The sequence below is a fragment of the Megascapheus bottae genome, unplaced genomic scaffold (genome assembly GCF_031878675.1).
Source record: "Megascapheus bottae isolate mThoBot1 unplaced genomic scaffold, mThoBot2.hap1 HAP1_SCAFFOLD_43, whole genome shotgun sequence".
In the NCBI taxonomy this organism is placed as follows: domain Eukaryota; kingdom Metazoa; phylum Chordata; class Mammalia; order Rodentia; family Geomyidae; genus Megascapheus; species Megascapheus bottae.
In genome coordinates, this window is record NW_028327392.1 from 314,351 (window position 1) to 321,872 (window position 7,522).

Genomic DNA, 7,522 nt, shown 5'->3' on the forward strand with positions numbered 1-7,522 from the left:
TGTAACTATCCATTCACGTGTGTCTGGACTTACCAACATGCAAATATGCATAGATACACATAGGTGAGAGTGTATGTATATTTCGACCCTACCCTTCATTTTTGTTTCTTTCAGGAAGTTCAGTTGTAGTATCAGATGACAGTTCTCATTTTGGGGCAAAATCTCTTACCTCTCATACATTTCCCACAGAGTTTCCTTCACTGCTTAGGTTTGACAGCAGACTATAGTATTCCTACCTATGTCTCACAGCTGGGATCTCATGCCTATACCATATTGCTCTGCTACTTCTTGTTTAACATGTTGACATCTGTTTGTGTATGCACACATTTCTTGCCTTCATTCTGACATTAGGAATATGCATAGATATGTATATATGTAAATACCATCAGATCATTGAGAGCCTTCAAGGATATTAACTCACATTTCCATCCTAGATCACACATTATGTCCTACAGCCAATTCTCAGGATAGAAGTGTATTGGAATATATAGGCAGGCATGACACATAACTTTATCATACATGTTCAGTCAAAGAACAATTTACTTTATACAATTTTCACTACTCGTAGCAAATTGCTACCTCATAGGATACCATACATAATGATAGATAAAATCAGAAGATAGATGAAACTAGGTCATCATTTTGATTATAATAAAATGATATATTAACATTTACTGATTGTATAACTATCCTTCACTTAACAATAGATTGTTAATATTACCACAGACCCCACAAAAGCATTTATTTCAAGCTGAAATAAATATGTACTTTGATGACAATCAAGTATTTTACTCATATCTTTACTGACACTCACTAAGTCAACTTACTGCCAGTCATACAGGGTACAATTTTAGGCTAATACACAAAGAAGAAGAGAATCAATCCGTCTCTGGGTTGGCAGCCACCAAATAACAAAGAAGCAATGAAACAAGGATATATGACAGAAATAAATGAGAATGGGAGCAATATGTCTTTTCTGATCAATCAGAAACTTAGGGGAATATGCATTATTGTATCCAATGAAAGTGCCAATGGTAGTAGAGTAAGTTTGAAAACCCCTGCCCCAATGATATGCTGGCTGCTGAATACCCATTTTTAAGAGTGAGGATGGAAAGGAAGAGTGTATGTCTAGAAAAAATCAAATGAAAGTAATAACAAGCAGTTCTTGATATGTAAAAAAAAAACCCAGACTACAGCAATCACTGGAAAAAGATGTCAAGAAGAGCAGGAAATTATGGCAAATACATCAAATAAACAACCAGGAATAGTTATTGTAAAGATAGAGGTATATAGTGCAGGAAAATGCTTTTCTATAAAAACAACATCATGAGACCTACAAGGAGACATATACTTGAAGAGTATATTACATGCATTCATATCCATTGCTAGAAAGGAAGGATCATTCAGACAAAAATGCCAATCACAAAACATCAAAGTTTACCACATTTCAAATTTGTCTAGAAGACACTTCAAAACATTTCATTTTCTAACTGAAGAATATACATTCTACCAGAAAATCACATGTTAAGCTAATAACCAGGTTAGAAGAAACTGAAACAAAAATTGGATATACCAATGTATCTTATTTTTACAAAGCAATAGAGATACAAAAAGAGAGAGGACAAAACAACGCATGAAAGTTAACTGATAGACACTTGAATGATCGGGGGACTGATAAACCAAGAAAGAAGTTTAAAGTGTCTTGAAGCAAATGAAAACAAAGTGATGATATTGAAAAACATACTAACTTTAATGTGACAGCTCAACATGATAGTCAAGAAGTGTGAGGTAGAATAGTAGTCACAGGGTGGGGAGTTTTGGAGGTGGGTACAGAGTCAGTGGTGTATTAGCACAGAAGGAGTCACACCTAATGTTTTACAGAGCCCAGTAGGAGCTTGTTGGAAAGTTACTGAATGCTTCCCCTTTTTGTCACACTGGAGTGTGATGACAGGACATTCTGTTTGCCTGCTAGGCAAACACTCGACCACCTGAGTAATGGCCTAAGTCATTTGGTGCTGTAGATGTCTTTCCAGGAAGGTCTTCCTTCTGTCTAGGTCTGGAAGTGGCCTCAGATCATCACCTGGTTATCTGTGCTCCTGGGAGAAGGGAATACAGCTGTGAGCTCCTAGGACAGGCTCATTGCTTGAGATAAGGGTCTCAATAACTTGTTTTCCATGCTGGCTTCTACATAGGATCACCTCCAATTTCCACATACCACACAGTCAGTGTGACAGGCAGACCCTTCCTGATGCATATTTCTTTCATTTTCCTAGCAGCACTGGTGATCCAACACAGAATCTTTCACTTTCTGAATTGCACTGCATCACACATGTCACCGCTCCTTTCATGCTGTTTGTATTTCTTCAAATACAAGGGCTCAGCTCCAGCCTTAGGAATGTGGATACTTATGTGTCCATGTGTCTGTACATACATTCATATAAAATATGTACATAAACTTCTACATATACATTTGTCTAGCACTCTATTATATGGCTTGGATTATAGCTTACCTTTCAGTCACACTGTCATCATCATGTGCTGAACAAAATTCAAATGCAGATGTGCTATAGGGACAAAAAATACATATAGTCAGATATCACATGAATAATTAAACTTCATATTCTGGGTCAAATTATTTTGCAAGTCACAAAACAGTGGACTATGCTTCTTCCCTATAACTGAGATATTCTTCACACACTTGATTTCAAATCAGCACAACATTACAGTTTAAGATTATCAAAGAAATATACTTAGTGATAAAATATTAACAATAAGCGTTCTAAAGTAATTGTGTATCTAGTTCACTGGGTCAGAAAAGAAGACAGGTGCAAGGTCATCTCCAAAGGTAAAGAGAACACATTACTCATTGAGTCACCAAGACACTAGGCCACAACTTCCTAAGGAGAAGGCAGGGTAGTCATCTATCCATGATCTTCATCACATGTAATCAAAACCTCCAGTTTTCCCAAGTAACTGAAGACAGAGGAGAGAAAGTAACCATGGAGTCATTACTTGCGCTGAACGATACTGCTATATCCTCCATTCACATGTTGGGATAATCTTCAGAGTATGTGGTGCCAAGATTGAACATTATTACCATATCAATCCAGTCACTTTGAGACTTGGCAACAACCTTTCCATATAAAGAAGAGAGTAGTTTGGGAAGGGACATATTTGGTCTGGGACAATTCCATACAACAAAGCCATATCCATACAACAAAACTTTTATGCTCATTGTTTGCAACTAAGAATAAACATGAAACACGTATAAATGTGAGGCGGGTTCCATCAACAGTGATGATGAGTGGGTACTTGTAGAACCAGCTTCACCTGCTGTTGAAGGTTCCTCTACGCCCTGCCAACTGCAGCCTGTTCCTGGCTCTTTCCAAATTCTTTGTTTCTTGCTCTTTCAGGATTCTTTTGTCCTTCACCCAATCTGAAAAATCTCATACCAAAGCATTTTGAATGAAATGTTCTTTTAGATTGTGTGGGTGTTTTTACAGTGTCTTAAACACAACAGGGACACGAAACATTGCTTTCTTGACATGTTTCTCTTTTATCCAGATAAGTTTCTGTTTTATCCAAAGAAACAAAGTTAGAAAGACTCCTGTACACACTGTATTCAGATCAGAGAGAAACTAGGTTAATGGTGTTCTCTAGTGCTGGAAACCTCCATGAACATCACAATTCTCAGTCTGCACATTTGTCTACTTGGATAGGTATGTTCAGTATCCATACATGCTAAGAAACTCAATTGGAGGTGTCTTAGAGAAATTAAACTCTTCTACTTGCAAAAGGTAAGACTTTTCCCTAAAAGTTAAGAATACTATGACCCAATAAATCTACCTGATCTGATGGAGAATAACCTCTTCTGGTTTCAGTTCAACTAATTTCAATGGAAATCAAGACTTAGATATCATCTAAATATCAGCATTCTAGGTGTCCTCTATTCCCTGGTGACTTTCCTGCCTCTAAGATAGGGACAAGGAACAGAAGTCTAGAAGCAGGGCTACCATTGATTGTGGTTGCAGGCATCTATAGAAGGAAGGATATAATCTTCCTTTATGGGCCATATAGACCGCTGGGATTACTTTTTTGTTTCAGAAAGGGATTCCCAGCTGCCTGGGCTCATGTGACTAGCTGACAGGCACTGTGGTGATCTAAGGATTTGAGATGCTAGTACTTGACTTCATAGCACCCCATGAGCCAGTGTATTTTGATCTACTCTATCATTTTCTAATAAGTTTCAAACCAGATCATGATTACCTGCAGATATGGACAGGCAGTCCTGTGTAGTCTGAAGACACATTATCCTCCAAAATGATATATTACTAAAAAAAATCAACTCAACAATTACTGTTGTCTTCATTAGAATGAAAAACAACCATTGTCAAGTCATTGTCTTCACTGTGGACATATTAAACATATACAAAAATCAGGTTGCACCATGTTGGAAAAAAATCACACATTTTTTTCTCACACTACTAGGTATAGAAATTATGACCTTGAGTATGCCACACAAGTATCTGCCAATGGAGCTGTATCTCTAGCTTTTCTGTCCCTAACATCCCTTATCTCCAGTACTCAGGTCTCAACTCAGAGCACTATCTGTGATACTCTCTGTTCATGGTATGGTGAATCTTTGTGCCTAGGCTTGCTTGATCAGTGATCTTTCCACTTGGGCTTTCACCAGAATGTACGATGGATGTGCATGCTTTTGGTTCATATGTATAATTATATCTACACAGGTGGCAAAGATCAGAGGACAGCAATATGAAAACATCCAGGGTAGAAATTTATTTTTGTAATTGTCCATCTCCAAGGATCCAGTAAAATGTTGCACTGTATGTGTGGTTCCAGAAGCAGAGCCTCAGGTATAAGCAAGAAAGCAGAATATTCCTGAAGCCCTGACTAGAAGCCATAGTATCAGAGTACCCCATCCCACATGCTCGTGGACCCAATCTGTCTCCAAACTCTTTTATTTGAAATGTGAATTTTTTCATGATCCCTGTATTCACATGTGAGCAGTAAGAAGTAAAATAAAATCATAATGCCATGGATTCATCTCTTTCACCAGTATAAATGCTGTCTATAATCTGAAAGGGTATCAATGTATGTGAATTAATGCACCTTCTATCTGGCAAATATCATGTAACCCTTTTACTAATTAGAATAAAAAATGCTGTCTATATAGTGTTCATAGTGTCACCAACCTTAGAACCACAGTGTTTAAAATGTGGCATGAAGTGGACAATGAAAATATTATGCATAAATGAAGTTTTGGATCTAGAGAAAGAGCACACCCATCAGAGAACTGGGCATAACCAGCAAAAATATGGGAAACAGTTGTACAAGAGGTTATTTACCCCTTTCACAATGAAACAAACTTGTAGTCTCTTTGGTATGACATTTTATTTCTTCACCTTGAAAAAATTCATTTGGTCAGAACAAATGCATGGAATTGTGTGTCACTGCTGTAACACCAAAGGAACAAATCTAATTCTAGTAGGATCTCATATATCAGCAAGGTGTGGATTGTCTAGGAATTTTGCTTCACTGCTTACTGAAATAGCAAAACACTTTTATGAGACTCGTTTCTCATTAATTCAACAGCCATGGAAAAGGAGTAATATTACAGACAAAAGCTGCACTGAGAACATTTTGAACATAATTCCCAGAAACACTCTGCTTAACAACCATGTATATTTATATATCTTTATCTACATATAGATATCTGACCTTTTTGTCAATTCGTCTGTCCCAACTTCTGTTGGATCTTTTCCATCCGTGCTAGAGGATTAAACGATAGTCAAATGCCATGTGAACTCATAGTCTTAGTTTTTTATTCAAATTGGCTACAGTTTATCTAACACAAATAAATTCATAGGAGTAGAAATAATACATAACTTAGCAAAATGAACAAAGGTATTTCCATTTTTCCCTGGAAAGGAAAATTAATTTCTTGTGTAAAAGAAAACTTTTATGCATGATTAAAGTCTTTCTTTCCTAGTAAACTTAGCACAATGCTATTGATATTATGCAGTTTAATGCTAGTTGGAACTCACTTCAGAGGAACTCAATGCTTTAGAACTTCTAATTTTCTGCATTCTAAGTCTGCTCTACTTCCTCTGTCCTTTCATTTATTTGGTTGTTTTTTTTTAACTGCCTCTCACAAATGGACAAGGAACGGTAGCCGAAGAAGAAGGATTCTCATCAGTTCTGATAGTGGGTATCAGAATTCTGGAGAATGAAAAAGATCTGTTGTTCTTTTCATTGAGAAACCATTAAGACCATTCTCACTGTTTCTAGCTGGGATTCTTACCACTGTTGGCTCTGTGAAAGTTGCATGCAGGAACTGATATGTAAATAAGGATTTGGTTGCTAGGTTTCACTTCAAAGCAGACCATGATCAAGTGTGTGTTCATTTATGCTATCATTCTCTATTTCAATACACACAAGGATTACATGAGAACTCTCTGAGAAGCTGCCATATTGATTGGGCATTGTACTTACATTGAAATCAGTTTAACTTTCAGATGATAGACAACTCACCAAATGTCAATGTTCGAGTCACAAACCGCAGTGGCTGGAAACGTCGTGACATCACTAGTAATGAAATAAAATTAGAAACAGATAATTGAGTTGGACCATGTAGAGGAACTCAAACATGTTTTATACAAGCTGGATATCGAAATCATGGCCTTGCTCCTGCTAGGAAAATGTTCTGCCCCTTGAGCTACATCTACATCTCCAGCTCTTGTGTTCCCTCCAGTGATTTTCTCTGGTACTGCAGTGCAAAACTGAGAGGCATGTTATTAAATGAAAAGCAGTATTCCATTTTGCCATAGAAATGGAATTGTATCTCTTGGGGATATTAAATATGGACCTCAGAAAATTAAAGGTTTCATCCAAGATGGAAGAATTTTTCTCAGTACATCTACCACAATGCCTAATTCCATCTTGTGTAACTTTCAATGCAAGTCAAAGGAACTCAACCCTGAATTCCCTAATTTTCTGCTTCCTCCATTCCTTCAATAATCTGGGATATCTTTACTGATTTCAACTCTCAGATAGGAACACTGGACAGTAGGCCAGAAGCAGGACTTCCATCAATATAATGGTGGGCTTTTCAGTATCACCATTGTGGAGAATGCAGGGTCAATCCACACTCAATAAGAACTTTAATAGTAGGCTCTACACACCATTTCACCACAGGGTTAGTTCTGAGTAGGACTGTCACCTCCGTTGGCTAATAGAAAGCAACATACAAGCACTGACATTATGAAAAATTTGGTTGCTTCCTAGACTACAGAGCAGCCAATCCAGCAGTGTTCTTTGACCAACTCAATCATCCTCTATTTGTGTCAATATTCAAAATGACTTCATAAAGATATTCCTAGGCTGTCTGTATAATCTGTATTGTCCTCAGACTCCAAAACGATTGTACACTGAGATGTCAAATCAACTCACCAAACATTTGCGCTCGGTTCAGATATGAGGACCTCTAATGTGTGGTGCTCAC

At 37.3% G+C, this 7,522-nt stretch overlaps 1 long non-coding RNA gene across 1 annotated transcript; it reads right to left on the reverse strand.

Moving 5' to 3' along the window:
• Positions 1 to 5,709: 5,709 nt before the first annotated feature.
• LOC150039932 (uncharacterized) lies at positions 5,710 to 7,522 on the reverse strand. The gene is made up of 3 exons (XR_016534168.1): positions 7,471 to 7,522; positions 6,553 to 6,606; positions 5,710 to 5,790 (listed from the first exon to the last, which is right to left on the reverse strand). It is a non-coding gene; the product is annotated as an uncharacterized LOC150039932 (long non-coding RNA).